This window comes from Lolium perenne, chromosome 6 (assembly GCF_019359855.2).
Source record: "Lolium perenne isolate Kyuss_39 chromosome 6, Kyuss_2.0, whole genome shotgun sequence".
NCBI classification, from domain to species: domain Eukaryota; kingdom Viridiplantae; phylum Streptophyta; class Magnoliopsida; order Poales; family Poaceae; genus Lolium; species Lolium perenne.
This window is the reverse complement of record NC_067249.2, coordinates 252667196-252683773: the sequence shown is the minus strand read 5'-3', so window position 1 is coordinate 252683773 and position 16578 is coordinate 252667196. Positions and strand designations below refer to the sequence as shown.

The following is a 16578-nucleotide window of genomic DNA, read 5'->3' as shown; positions in this document are numbered from 1 at the left end:
GCGGTGCTAGTATGCTACGATACCTAGCGGGGCCTTATCCGTATGTGTCTCCAAGTTACTAATTGCATTGTACTTTCTATTTTCATATTCCATGACTAACTTTGGTTTTTCAATTTGGTTTACAGGTATGGCAACTCAACCCACCAAGGGGAAGGGAGCATGGGAGGGCAATGAGAAGGAGGAGTCCGCTTGGGAGGAGGCGGTAAGGACGGTGCGGAAGAAGGAGAAGGAAGAACTAGAGAGGAAGAGGCGGGAGGAGATAGCTAAGAAGAAGGAGGAAGATGAGCGTATGCAAAAACAGTATGACGAATACATATTGTTCCACAAGAGGAGGAATGCCAAGCTGAAGGCCGAACGGGAGCGCGAGGCACGGATAAAATTCCTGAGGAGCTGTCAACTTGAGCAAATTGCGAGGGAGAGGGCCAATAGGATGCACCTAGAGGAGGTGGCTAGGGAGGCTGAACGCATCAAGGAGGAGAGAGCTCAAGCGGAAGCTGCAAAGACGGAGGAGCGCCACCACTTCTTCGATTCGGTCGTTCAGTTGGCTCGTGACTTAAGGGAGAAGGAAGAATTGGCTGAAGAAGCTAAGAAGAAGAAGGCAAGGGGGGAGGGAGCCTTTGCGACGCAGTGATGTCCCTTTGGCTATGTTCTTGTTGTCGAACCTTTATGTTGTGTGAACCTTGATCTTCTCGAACCTTCGTGTCGTTGAACCTTATTCTAATTGAAACCTTGATGTCGTCGAACCTTATTTGTCATTTGAACCATTATGCTGTGTCAATGTGTGGTACATATTCAGTGCAATCTTCTTGTTGTCAAAACTGTTGGAATATGGTAGGATTTTTCATGGTTTTAACACAAGTCAATGTGTGGCGCCCTCCCCGCCGGCGCCACACATGCAAGTGTGGCGCCCGTGGCATCGGCGCCACACGTGCCAACTTATATGAACTATTGGGTCGAAAACATCCAGGGGCTCCGGACGATAAGTCCTTAGCCGTTTTGGCGAGGCTCTTTGTGTGGCGCCCTTCCCACTGGCGCCACACATGCTTGTGTGGCGCCCGTGGCATCGGCGCCACACAAAGAGCCTCGCCAAAATGGCTAAGTCCCAGACGATTTGTCTTACAGTATGTTTTGGGCAGTTAGACATGGATGTGTGGCGCCGATGCCACGGGCGCCACACAGTGCAGTGTGGCGCCAGTGGGAAGGGCGCCACACATTGACTTGTGTTAAAACCATGAAAAATCCTACCATATTCCAACAAAACTGCCATCATGTCAAAAGCTATGTCATACACACATCATATCAACAGCCATTTTGTACACACATCATGGACATAACATCATCATACCTAACATCGTAGCACATAGTTTCATACAATTTAAGATAGCATTCAAACAACACGAAGCAACGAAGATAGAGTTGACAACACTCGACGATCTAACTATCGGTGTCGGAGCCGGATTCGCCGGTGTGGGGGTAGTGCACACGGCAGGCGGTGTCGTCGAACACCTTGACGATCATCTCGCCGTCCCCCTCGTACAGGAAGGTGAGCTGGCAGCCGGGCTCGAGGTGGAGGTCACGGGCGAACTTGTCCCACCCCGTGTGCAGGTACATCTTGCCCTGCCCGTCGAACAGGACCTCCACGGACCAGCGGCAGAAGTTGCAGCTAGCCTCCCGTAGCTGCAAGTGCGCCGGCTCGTGGCCGTCGACGAACTCGGCGAACTTGTCCGGTAGCCGCTTGATGCCGAGTGGGTCGTTGTCGATGCGGAGGAGGAACTCGAAGCAGCGTTCCTCATGCGAAGACGAGGAGGATGCAGGTGACGGTGACCGTGGGGCCCTTGCTGCTCCACCGCGGCGGCCCCTTCCCCGGCCCGGGGGGCGCCCAGGACCGCGGCGGCCCCTTCCCCGTCCACCGGGACCGGCCATCCTACATGTTTACATTTTTGAACCATATTACGATCCATTCCACTAACAAATATGAGTTACTCTATCACAAATACTAGGCATACATGTGGGTTCATACACATACATACACATACATACATAGAGTTCATACACATACATGTGAAATTTCATATGTAGATTTCTACAAATCTATGGTTCAAACACATGCATACATGAGGCTACCATCTCCAACACAAACAATACAATATAGAGTGCACAAAAGAAAAAAAAACATGTGTAGGGTTCATGTCCAAATCTAGCCCGATCTATGAAATTAGTGGATGAATGGAGAAGATTTGAAGGAGATTACCTTGACAAATGGATGGGGAACGATCTCCACGGACAGATCTGGTGATTTGGTCGTGGATTTTGTGGGGGGAAAGGGGGGGAGAGAGAGGAACCGCCGGCCACCTTCTGTTCTTCACGGGAAGAAGAGAGGAGAAAGAAGATGGTCGGGCTGGGCGGGCGCGCGCGGCCAAAACTTAAGTGAAAGTGTGGCGCCCTTGCCACGGGCGCCACATTTTCAAAGTGTGGCGCCGGCGAGAGCGGCGCCACTCCTGCTGCCACGTCGGATCGGGGTAACCAGCTCAGCGTCGACGGGCCACGTCGGATGGGTGTGTGGCGCCAGGGCCAGGGACGCCACATGGGCATGTGTGGCGCCCGTGAGGAGGGCGCCACACAAAAGGGTTAGATCCGTGAAATAGTTTCGCTGGAGGGTCAGTATGTGCTATAGTTTGACAAAAGGGTTATTTTTGTGCAAATCGCCAAGAGGCGGCGGCCGTCGCCGCTTATGTTGTTGGTCGACGGCTCGACAGCCGCTGCTGCAGCACGGCCTACTGCCTTCCTGGACGACCACGACAATGAGACTGCAAGTTGTTTTGGAATTTTTGTTGCCGATCGATGTGCTGGACTGACCGCTTGCTCTTGGTGCTTCGCTTTTGCAGCGTGCGTGTTGTTTTTCAGAGTTTGAGGTAAGCGTAGGAACGGTTGAAGGATGATTTGCTATAAAAAAAAAGTGGAATTGGTTGATTCTTATAAATTGATATCCAATCTCTGTTGCATAATTTGGAAAACTGATTTACGCATGTATTCCCGACACTGTAATTATGTATCGGACTTGTGCATTTTTTCTTTCTTATTTTTAGGTTGGAATGGTGCTGGATTAGAGGAACATGGCAAGTACTGGAGTGACGAGAGGCATCAATAAGTGGGTGCTTGCTCATTGCTAATGCAGGACGCAATTTCAGTTGATGGTGTATAAACAGCTGGAAGGCTATCAAGTTATTGCACGACAAAATGGGCAACCCATCAGGTTTGTATCTTCTTGAACATTTCACATTTATTTGTATATATGCAAACTTATTTCACAAAACATACTCGACAGTTTTTCGTTATTATTAACCCGTAAATTGGTAGGAATATAGTTTGTCAAAAGGCTGGTTAACGAGGTAAGATTATAGTCATTCTTGAAAAGCATTTTGTATTTAGGATACCAAGATTTTGTTAAGGGTTGTGTTAATAGACAATTTTATTTTTACACGACATGACATGGAGCATATTTCTTTCTCTTTGCTAGGCGGTGTCTCCATAAATACTTTGATAACTGTTTGTAGTAGCATAATTTTCAATATAATATTTCCTCTATCCCATAAATAAGTGATCCAACTTTATCTAGATGCAAATTTATTTTAATGTATTTTAACTATAGATATCCCATAGCCTTCATCACTTCTTAATTTGTTTTGTGTAAATTTAAGAGGCAACGAATTAAGTATCTGTCTTTTTAGGTATAATAGTTTTTGGCCGTGGCAACGCACATGTATTATTGGCTTCATAATTAGTCGGGATGGTTGGCTGCCTTGCATGATGCGAAATTAAAGGAAGACGAGCGTGCATAATCAGAGGGACGTGGCGGGGAAAATCAGGGAGGGAGGTCGATTACAATGGAGAGAATATCTAGTGCTCCCACCCCTTCCTATGCTACCATTGCTACCGTATAAAAAAATGTATTTTATACGTATCAAAAAATTATACGAAAAATTGTGAGTGCTCATGAAGTATGTTCCTACAACATCTCAAAATTTCATGTCCAAATTCTACATGGACACTGAGAAACAAAAAAGAGAAAATCAGCATGAATAGTGTCATTCTCTGATTTTGTCTTTTTGTGACACTAGGTAGCACTATTCATGCAGATTTTCTCTTTTTTGTTTTTTCAGTGTTCATGTCGAATTTGGAGATGAAATTTTGGGATGTTGTAGGAACATATTTCATGAGAACTCACAATTTTTCGTATAATTTTTTGACAAGTATAAAATACATTTTTTATACGGTAGCAATGGTAGCATAGGAAGGGGTGGGAGCACTAGATATGTTCTCGAGTACAATGCCTAGCCATGATGCACTCCACAAAAGGAGGACGTGCACTGACATTGCCGTTTGACAAGGCGGCGGAGGTACTTCCGACCATGACGGACATGGCCAAGGGCGGGAGCGTGCGGCGTCTAAGAAAAAGTTACCCATATCTTTTTTCATAATTTTGGCCGAAATCATAGTCTAAGAAAAAGTAAGAAAGAGAAACAAACTTTCAACCCAATATCAGCTAAGGAAGGGTCACGGACGTAGTAAGGGGCGGGGCAGAGAGGGAAATCGCAACTGCATGGGCTCTATGATTTTCACTAATAAACACTATAATAGATAGGTTAATTAAAGATTCTATTGTATTTGTATTTTATCGACCCATGGATATAAACATATAAACATATGGAAAGATAATACGACGCCGTAGCAACGCACAGATATTGTGCTAGTTTAGCATATTCGTGGAATCGTCCTGATTTAGCACATGTCGTGTTGCTCAGGGACTCCGTCGATTCCCTTTTATAGTGTGTTTACCATGTTAGATTGATCTCTCCCGCGTGGGCCCAACGGCCCACCGGGCCCCTTTGACCTGCGCCCTGATCGGGGGCACCCAACCCGTTATGGTTGGTGGTCCCCTGTCGCCAGCGCTCTAAAGAGAGGTGGGGGGCCGGCGGCTCGCAGTACGAGGTTCACCGCGTTTGCCGTACGCCCCACCGACATACCAATCCGATCTAGGGTTAGCGCTGAGCCGACGGGAAGCTCCACCGCCGTCACCGCTCATCCACGCCAACGACGTCGCCACCATGTCGACCTCATCCGGTTCCTCCTCAAAGGGAGAAGGTACGCCCCTGTCTATCTGTCTCAAATCTCGCAGTGTACCCAACAACTACAGCTTCTACCCGTAAAGGATCTATTGTAGTCGTTGGCTATTCTAACATTGGTATCAGAGCAATTGTTAGCATGTACAGATCTTATTTTTGGCTAGAAAAAGCGAACAGCAAACCCTAGATTAGCCTTGTAACCAAAGAAAAAGAAAAGGTAACCGGCCGACGCCCTCGGGCTCGCCGGCAAAGTATGCGCCGCCGCAGGGCCGCGTCGTTCCTCTCGATCCAGGTGCGCATCGGCAAGCCGAGGCACCTGGAAGAAGAACCACCTCACATCCACGTGCTGCTGCGGCGGCTGTGCGAGATGGGGCAAAGAATAGCTTACCAAAAGGGGCAGTGGGGCTGCGCGCTGCCACCGTCGAAAGACACCGGATGCTGCCGGCAAAGAAAAGCGCCGCCTCTGCGCCGCTTGACGGCAACGCGCCCACCCTAGGGTGCACGCGCCGCCGCCAAGAGGTACAGGGGGCGCCGCCACGTGTTCTTCTCCACCGTTGGCCATCGGGTCTTCTGGTGGTGGGTAGGAGACGTGGGTGGTGAAAGAACAGAGAAAGAAAAGAAAAGGGGGAGGAACGGGCTGCTGCCGCCGCCGGCCGTCACCGGCAGAGCGAGCGGGACGGGACAGGCGCGGGCTGCTGCCGCCGCCGGCCGTCGCCGGCTGCTGCACAGTTGCAGGGCGCGCGCACGTGACCTCACCGCCGCCGCCGTCGGAGGCACACACAGAGAGCGGGTTGGGGGAGAAAATGGGTCTAGGGTTAGGGTTGGCCGTTGGCCACCTTTTTTATGCGCGCGAAAGAGAAGGCCGAACGTCGGATCTCATCCGATGGCCAGCAGCGTGCGGCGCGTGGTCTCCGCGGCTAGGCAGCGTGGAGGCCGCGTGGGCAGCGTCGGCACCGTGGCCAGGCCGCGTTGCCGGGCCGCGTCGAGCAGGCCGCGTGGGCGCAGCGTCGCTGCGTGCCGCTCTGCCGCGTGGGCGCCGCGTCTGCTGCGTGCCGCTCGGTGCGAGCAGGCCGCATGGGCCGCAACAGTAAGATAGTTTTTACAGTTTTATTAATTACAGAGGCATTTTTAGGCAGTTTTGGGTCATTTTTTGGCCAAACTTTTGTCTAGTTTTTTTCTGAATAAATAGGACCAACGAAAAATTTGTTCAGAAATTAAAAAGTAAAGGAAATGCCTCTGAAAAGTTCAAAGTTTAAAGTTTAAAGTCACAGTTTCCGCTGCAAATAGTAAAAAAGCATTTTTTTTAATGCAAAATGATAGTTAAAATTCAAGTTAAATGAAAAGTGGTTATTGTGACAATTATGGTTCTGTTATTTTTTGACCAACGTTATTAATGACATGACCATGTTTTGTCGCAATGATATGTGCATTTATCTCTATTTCTGCCCAACGGTGATATAGTTTTATTTGCATTAACAGTTGCATGTTTTAATTTGGACCAACATTGGATTATAATTTGCAATTGTATTGTTCTCACTTCTTTGTGGTTTTCAGGAGGGTTCTACTTGATGAGCTGCATCAAGGATGTTCCCACCCTTAGAGGGGATAACTACACAGAATGGAGTAAGAAGGTGGATTTCGCCTTTGTCTGTGCTGAGGTGGACTGGGTGGTTGACACAAAGCAGCCCATCAAGCCTGCTGACCCTGTCAGAGATGACACGGATACTGATGATGCATGGGCTAAAAAGAAAAGGGACCATGCTCCTGTGGAGATGTCCTACACACTAGAGAACAGAAAGTGGCAGACTGCCAACAAAAAGTGCATGGCATTTATAAAGAATACAATTGAGAACGCCATCGTGGGCTCAATTACAGAGTGTGCTTCCGTTGGGGAGTACTTATAAAAGATAAAGAGCCAGTTCACTGGCTCTTCAAAGACATATGCAACCCAGCTGTTGAAGCAGCTGGTGACAGAAAAGTATACTGGAGGTGCACATGGCATCAGGGAGCACATCCTCAGGATGAGCAACCTGGCTGCAAAGCTGAAGCCCATGCATGCTGACCTGGAGCTGAAGCCTGCATTTCTGGTTCACTTGGTGATGGCTTCATTGCCACAACAGTTTGACAACTTTGTTGTCAATTACAACATGAACCCTGAGAAATGGGACATTGAAAAGACCATTGCCATGTGTGTGCAAGAGGAGGACAGACTCAAGGCACAGAATGGAGGTACCATCAATTATGTGAAGGACAATAAGAAAAGGCCCTTCTGTGGTGACCCGGCATACCACTGCATGGTGTAGTATGCAAGTCTGATATAACACCAATGAAACACCGTTCCACTAGTATTATATCGCTCAGAGTGGTACAACAGAAACATATGCGGGTCCAAGGCATGTCTATAGAATTACAACATTGACTCTATTACATAAGATCAGCATAACCTCCTACTTTACAATGAGGTAAATCTGCAAATAAACTCCAGAAGAACGACTCGTAGTCTCATTCTATCACGAACTCTATTTGTAGAGTATTTGACTAGCTATAGAGGCTAAGAATAGATTCTAGCTAAGTAGGAGCTAGGTTGAGGAAGCTAGTTCCTTTCTACTGCTAATCTAGGTTTTCTCCTTGTTGGATGACGTATCTGACTCCGCTGACAGGGTCCTGTCTCGTGAAGTAGTTGTTGGCTCCTCGGTCTTCGAGTTGCACTGTAGATCCTCCTTCGATGCCTCCATATCTAAGCAGGGGATTTAAGAGTGGGATGAGTACGAGCGTACTCAACAAGTTCATTATAGGAAAGAGGTGTTTAATGAACTGGCTACGGCATTAGACCAGAAAGTCTAATACCAATGCAGGTTTTCATAATCATTTCTTCAAAAGGTTGCTTTTATTCAGAAGAACTATGTCCGTCAGCCTTCACCGGTTTACTAGAACTTCATGGAGCTCCTTTCCGGCCGCGTTCGCAGTTCCATATCCCGGAACAGGGAGTGACAGGTCACGGTTCTTTACACTCTGCAGAGGTGTGTTGCTTTACCCATAAGAGATCTTAACCTTGGTGCCAACCGGGCATATGTTCCCGTCCACACTTCCTTTGGTGTGAGGCCCGGTATAAGGTCTAGCCAATCATGTTCCTCCGCTACCTTGAACACCCACCCTTTGTTGCATGCCCCGACCCTGGGTCCTCGCCGGTCCCATTATTCCCGTAATTTCAGGGTGGACCCCGACCACGACGACAGTCTGGGATCGAACCAAACTCCTTTGCCGGTAGCTGCAACCCATCATAGACCACATTACCGTGGGGAATTAGAATGGGATCCCCACCCTCAAGTTGTTCCGCAAGCCGCAACTGCTACGGTATGCACAGCATAACCGTGGGGACTTAGAATGGGTTCCCCACCCTCAAGTTGCTCCGCAAGATACAACTGCTACGGTAAGCGCATCCGTTGATGAACGAGAGGTGGAAACACTTTTGACTACTCCGTCCCACTCCAGATCTTATGGTTAACACGGATATTACGGCACAAGAATCACTGGCGACATTTGTTGTTTAATCCTAGATGGATATAAACCCTTGCAATGGAACCTCCACCATATCAACACAATCCATGGTTCCATTGCCCACCACATAGTCATATTCATAGTTATGAAAATAGTGGTTTTGGTTTTTATGCAATAGTGATAAACATAGTACTTTGCAAGTAATTTGATAGAAATACTCAAATGGCATGAGCAAGTGATGAACTTGCCTTTCTTGACTGCAAGATTATGCAGGCAAGGTCTTCGATACGCAATAACTCCAATTTCTGAAATAGCATCATCGTCCGGTAAGGACGATGTTTAAAAGATTGGCAAGGATGCAATAATGCATAAGAATGAGATGCAATCGCTCTAAGCGTGACCTAACCCCGATGATTTAGGATTAGTGAGTGGTAATAATTGATTCAGGGTGTGTTGCACTTTTAGAGTGATTCACAAACAAGGTTCTTATTCAGGTGTGATTACTTGGTATCAGGAACAGGTAAATAATAAAGCATAATAATCAATTGAGCACATAAAGACTGATAACTGGCATAATGTTATCAAGTAAAGAACAGTGGTCAGTTTTAGTGCTATATGGCATGGTTAATGATTACTTATTATATAATTCAAAAGAATAACTTTTGAAGAACATGTCCTCATATCAAGAACAAGTATGATAATTAGATTGGTGGGGTTCTATGGTTGACTATGGTTTCATCTAGTTTCTGGAGTAGATATTAGATGGATCACAACATAGTGGAATTCATCAATAACTAGAACTTGTAGGGTTGAGTTAAGCCTAAGCATCCTAAGCAATTATTCATATAAGGTTACTATCAAGGTTAATTTATCTGGCTGGTGATAGTTAGCTAGGGTTTATAGGTTCTTATAAGCAGGGTTGATGATGATTCTTTATTTTCTTCAAAAGAATAACTTTTGAAGAACATACTTCTTAGGTAATAAGAAGTATTGCAATTAGGGTTGAGGTTGTCTAGGGTTTGCTTATTGGATTCACTAAGTAAGGAATAATTGGTTTCTAAATAAGTTGGTCCATAATTATGAACTAGTTGTAGGTTCAGTGGACTATGGCTATTTAATGGTAGACATTGGGTATAGATACTATTGGAGTTCATCACAATGGTGTGATGCTAAGCATGGAAGAGTAAGGATAAGATCCTTGGTAATAAGAATTAGGTTTGATTTAAATGAACACATGGGATACTAATTAGTAGTGATAGGGTTCCCATATCTTATGTGGATTGGAACAAGCATTGAGTTGTTAAATATGAGTCTATGATTACTAATGAAATAACATGATCACATGTTACTTAGGGTTTTAGGTTTGGAAACAGTTTTAGGGTTCATATGAAGTAATGGATTTGGGGTTCCTAGTTGAATTAGGGTTTTGGGGTTTCACATGAAATGATGGGGTTATCACTTTGTTTCAATGGAACTAGGGTTCCTGATTACCCTATAATTCTTGGATTAATAACTTCATTAATAAAGTTGAAGTTATTAATAACTTTGAAATAAAAATAATATTAGATTTGATATTTTATTATTTTAAACAATTAATAATTAAGGCATTTATTAATCAGGGTTTTAAATCCTCCTAATAAGGATTTAATAAGTTAATAGAAAAGGAAAATTAATCTTAATGTTTCCCTTATTTACTTTCTGGTTTTTATTTATTTTATACCTTTTTCCTAATTATTGAATTTTAACTGAATTTAGAATTAAATTTAAAGGCTTTAAATAACAAGTATTAAACAATTAAATTTTTATTAAAAATAAAATTTCATATTATATTTTTATTAAATAGAATTTACTTTTATAAGAATTTTGATGTCTTATTTTTATTTTTCTGAGTTAATATGATTTTTCTATAATTATTTGAAGTTGCAGTAAATTTCCTGGATTTAAAACTAAATGCTAAATGCTAAAGCTACCCGAGGCAGAGTCTACCCACAGCCACTGGCCAGTGGGCCATTGCCACGGTGGCTGCCACATGGTGCCGATGTGGCAACCATGTGCATCACCGGCGGCCAGTGGTGGTCGCCGCCGGCGAGTCTGGGTTCGCGTGGGGCTGTGTTTAGGCTCAATCGAACAAGGGCTTCAAGACGAACAGACTGATGGTGACGCCGCCCCCAATGGTCGCCGGAGCGACGGCGGCGGTGATGCCCGACGGCGGCGCTCACAGGCGAACGGTGCTACGATGATGCAACGGAAATTAGGGGGAGCTAAGGTGCTCGGGAGACTCAGTGGCTCACCGCAAGCAGAGTGGAGGCGACGACATGGTCGGAGGAGCTCTGGATCGCCGGAATCGACTGCTCCGACCGTCGGAGGAAATGAGCTCGACGGCGACGCTCTGGGGCTTCTCAGCTCGATTCCTCCCGTAGGCTGGGTATGTCGAGGGTGGTGGTGACGACGGTGACCACGCCGGGGCTCGGGGAGGCTTCCATCGCCGGCGACGATGGGTACTGGCGGAGCCAGGGTTTCAGTTCTAGGGAGAAATGGAGCAGAGAGAGAGGGAAACGGAGCTAGGGTTTCATCCAGGCCTTTTATACGATGCCTGGGCGCGTGCCTCGTCATGGCTTCGGTCGAGGAGAAGGCGCCAGCGCGAGGGAGAAGCTGACCACGGCGTCTCGCTGGCCTCCAGACGTGAAGAGGATGAGGATGAACTCGTCCTCGATATTTTGGACGAAGGGGTACGGTGGGTTGGTCTGGGCCGTGTTGGGCTCCTGCTGATGGGCTCCTTTGCTGGACTCCTGGTGGGCTGCGACGGCAGGTGAGTCTAGGTGAGGCTCTCTTTTTTTCCCTTTTATTTATTTCATGTTTTATATATTTTCTATTTTGTATTCTGATTTTAATCCAAATTTTAATTTCAGGTGTCTCAATTATGTTAATTCAATGAGGATGTAATGCAATGACTATTTCACCACTATTTCATTTGAAATAATTATTTGGTATTAGATTATATTGCATATCGGTGTCTTATTCAAAATAGCAATTAGACATGAATTGATATTTTCACTTTATTTTCCATTTTTGTTATGAATTCCATTCAATTTATAAATCTAAAAGTTACTACTTTCTTCTCAAAGTATTTCAGAAGTTTTGGTTATGTCTTGTTTTCTATTTAGGAAACTAATCACTTGCATATGATTTTATGTGAGCACATATTTATTAAGGTTTTTATCATTTCTAGTACCATCCCCTTGTTAAGTTTAATACTATCACTACATTAGAAAGTATCTCGGTAGGGATTGTTTCCATCATGGTTTATCTTGGTTACAAAGATAAATGGTTGATCACTACACATATGGTTTACTTATAGGATTTAGCATTAGGTGGCTCTTATGTTTTATAATAGAAACATTGTATTTAATTAATGAACCATTAGGGTTCTAATGATATTTACCTAATGGCAATTGGTTTAACTCTCAATTATGGCTAGGTTTTGATTGTGATCACTGAAGTGATACACAAACTAGGGTTGAGATATAATTCTAGATTGTACGAATGAGATGGCACCATAATGTATTTGGTAAGGTTTAGTCTCCCCTAACCAAGATAAGATGGTTACTTGCTTAATATTTCATGTGCTTCTCTAATTACTAAGGATCTGAGAATTGGTGTTATCTTTTACTAATAGACTTCTATTATTATTATCCTTAATCTATTGTTGAAGTAACTAAAGTGGTTATGGTTCTTTTTATAGTTAACTTTGATTTTATGGGTGATTGGTTTCTCACCATATAAAATATAGAGTTTAACTCTAAGGTTTTCTTAGTTTCATTAATTTATGAAATATGGATATGGTAGGATTCTAATTGTGATCATCAAGTGGTTCACAAGTTAAGGTTGGGATATAAGTCTAGATTTGCTTACTAATGATCTCCCCATGATTTCATGTGATGAATAATATCTACTGATCATATAAGTGTTAGCATTTGGATTATACTCCTATTTCTCCAAAGCATGGTCATGGATTAGGCATGATCCACTTGTTCTAAATATCCTTACCTCAAGTTTTTAGGGTTTATGATCATCACTCAATTATAATGATCAAGGTTTGGCTTCTTAAGGTATCTCTTATGAACTTGGTTTCTCACTCCCAGTATCAAGTGTTGACTTGAATAGCTAGGGTATAGTACTTCTCTTATAATTCCTTAGGTGGGCATGGTCATGGTTATCTCATTAGATTTATATCCCAGGAGAATTCCTGAGATAATTACTTATGATTCTTCTCAAGGAATGATGATATAATCATCCTGATGTTTGGTTAATTATCTCCCTAAGATTCAAGTGTTGCCTCAACTACTTATGTGTAACTCCATAACTTGATCCCTCTCATATAAGAATAGTTATTCTAGGGTTTATGGTGTACTCCTAATATTTATTTAGGTAGCTAAGCTAAAGATTCAATTGTCTAACTTAATTGGATTAGTCCTATCCTTATTTCACTAATTCATGGATATAGTCTCATTCCATTTGGTATTTGGTTATCTCACAACTTCAAGATGAAATGGTTAATCTCCTAATACTTCAGTCCAAAGGTTGTCCTTAATTCTTAGATAGGTAAAGCTAATGTTGGTATGCTTGGTCTCTCTCTCATTTGGGAAAGGACTTTAATACTAACCTAAGGTTAGGCTCCATAGAGAATGATGTGGTCACCAATATCTGTGATTACATACATGGATTCTCTTTCTAGGAAATATCTTGAATATCATCCTAAGGTTTCTCTTAAAGATGATAATTTAAATGCATGGATGTATATTCAAGGTTTAACTCAAGATTTGTTGATGCTTCTCTAATAATTATAATAGAACTCTCACCTCTCTAGGTTTGATTCTTAACTATTTGGAATAGAGAAAGATATATATCTCTAGGGTTGATCTCCTTGTTATGTTTTCAAGACTAAAGTAGAATGAATACCATGAGGTTCATGGTAGGATCAAGGATTAGTTTAAGACATGGAAAATACAAGTGAAGAATAGTTTCTCCAATTAATGTTACTTGATTTCCAATTAAATGGATGTTCATATGTTATGGCAAGGAATTCCATATTATGATCTTTTATAAGATCAAGCAATTGATCTTTGAGTAAAGTGTTGTTGTGTTGATTATTAGTTCCATTTGATCTAACCCCTTAGATCAAATCATCTCTACCCAAAACAAGGTTTTATCAAAGTCACATTGAGGTTTATAGCGCTTGACTTGATGAGCTACTTCAATTTCACCAAGGTCAAGTGAAACTTCATTTACTGTGACTATTTTACTTTAAAGCGTGAAAATTCCCCAGATTTTCTATGCATGAATGCAATGCACACATCTGTTTCCTCTATTTTTGTAACCCCAATACCTGGGATATTACAGTCTCTACCCCTTAAACTAAACTTCGTCCTCGAAGTTTGATATCTCTCACGTTTCGGGGTGTGGATCTGACTTGGGCAGACTACATCTTTTCTCAAACTCCTTGGTGATCTCACTGGATATAATTGAATATATCCCTTGTCCAGATTCTTCCTGGAATCCATTAGGGTTTGTCATCAAACAACTATTACTTCCTTTACTTCCATGATTTCCTCCAATATTATTAGCTTGTTTCCTCTCTCCTTGAATATTCAATTATTGGGACTTCTTCTTGTCCTGACAGTCTTAATTGAGGACTAATTGGATAACATTCTCCTATTTGATAAAATAGGTCTTTGTTTTTCCCTTACTACCAAAACTGCAATAATGGTACTTGGTAAGGTACTTACTATGGAATTTATCATGGTGGTTTATTCCTCTAAGAATGGATTAGACTCATTTAGTCCATCCAATCTTGGTTTATAGTTGATACCTATAACTATTTTGGGTTTTTTAGGTTCCATGAAAGGAATCATTCTATTAGTCTTTGGTATTGGTATATTCAATCTTCTTCGGTATTTGGCCCTTTTGAGCTGTATTTAATATACGGTATTTCCTTCATCCAACTTCATTATCATTAGCTGACTTGAGCTCTCGTATTTTTGAGTAGATATTACTCACTTTCTCAAGTTATAGTCCACCTCTTACTTCTCGAGGTATGAATCTCGACTTCTGGTCTGACATCCTTCTGAAAGTAATGTCCAAAAATCTTATGAAAATAAGATAGACTTCCTCTCAGTTCAGACCTTGCATCAACGATCTTGCTCAAAATATTGAGTTATTATACAGCCAACTCAATCTTTACTCTACCCCTTAGAGTTTTCTTATGGTCTGCAGCTCCTTTTCTTCCAACTATTGGACTTATGATTAGAATATTGGTTTAGGTGTAGCTTATGGTTCGTATTTCTTCTTAGGTCTCGTGAATAATGTTTGTGGTGTATCCACTCAATTGTGGACATCCAATGTGAATCCTTCAACTAAATGATTATAGATCTAGCTATTTGGCTGACAAGATTTTTATTTGTTTACAAACTTTTGTTACAAATAATTAAATCGTGGACTATTTGTAATACCAACTGATACCAGCTGTGATTATTATACCAACTGTGGCTATTTGATATTTAAAAATGTACTCTATTATAGGTCTTGATCAACTGGACGAGACATCTTCTACTCCATCTCGTAGTATTGATCTTACACCAATTGTGGTCTTCTGATATCGACTATGGTCTTCTTATGTCTGATATGGTTTCATATATCATCTTCCTTCATTCAGGGTTTATTTTGCAAGAAAACCACTAGCTGACACTATGAATATAGTATCCTAAGTGATTTCCCATGCATTCCCTCTTCTATATTAACTATGGATCTGCTTCAGCTTCACCATAATCATTATATTTCTCACCTTCATGTCTCTTATGTACTAAAGTACTCCTCTGTTGAGGCAAAGCATGAGTTTCTGATTGTACTTCCTTCAGAGTATTGTGGTTACTTCCCACAACTTTACTTCCTTTTTCTGATGAACCTTCATCTTGTCTTTAAGACCTTCAGAGTTCGTCACTTCCTCACACGTTTACCATTACCCTCTAGATCTATAGCACCAAGTAAGGACTTGATATAGCAACATGCATTTGCATATCAAAGTCAAACTTCATGTATGGATCTAGTCAAACAATGAAATTCCAATAAAATCCAAGAAGATTCAGCTTTGTGCATAGAATACACACCATCATAAGCCTGAATATAATATTTGAGTATGACATCTCTAAACATCAGGCTGAGATGTGTAGTATATAACACCACATAATATAGGTTTATATCGTGATACTTGGCACGAATATATGGAAGTCTACTATTTGTCTCAACCTTTACCTTAATTGCACAATTGCAATAAGATAAACTTGAAACAAAGTGGTTTGGGATGGTTAAGGTTAACCTAATTTTCTTTGGATGTACTACTTAACTTTCATTTTATTGAAGACTGTCTCACATGATATGTTTAGGTTCTAACATTGCTACTCTAAACACCTAACTATGGAAATATAGCTCATATACTTCCATATGTTCTTACCAAATAACTAGGGTTCTGATGTACTTGACATAGTTCCTATGGTTTTGGAACAAAATTCTTACTTTATTGTTTCACGTCTAACTTCTTATCAAACTCCTCCTAGGTATTTATGATATTCTAGTCCATCACATAACGATTCTCAGGTGAATCATATATGATTTCTATCTCTACCATGTAAGTAGGCATATATTATTCCTATCACTCTTCCTTATTTCCCATGATTGGCTCATCATGGTCTATACTACCTCATATCACTTGATATTACTTCTATTACAGGTCTGGATAACTCTTACTTAACCATAACATGTGTTGGTACACATCTTCCAATAGGATATCTTCCTTATGGTTGTATCCTCTCTTTGGACTACCATGAATTGTATACCAACTCTGATCTACCCATCTATTGTTTAGGAACTTAATTGTGTACTACCTGTTTGAGATTAGCTAACT

The 16578-nt window shown here is 42.3% G+C and overlaps 1 pseudogene; it reads left to right on the top strand.

The window, feature by feature from the left end:
- Positions 1-16578, top strand: part of LOC139832696 (uncharacterized) — a 39606-nt pseudogene that overhangs the window by 507 nt on the left and 22521 nt on the right.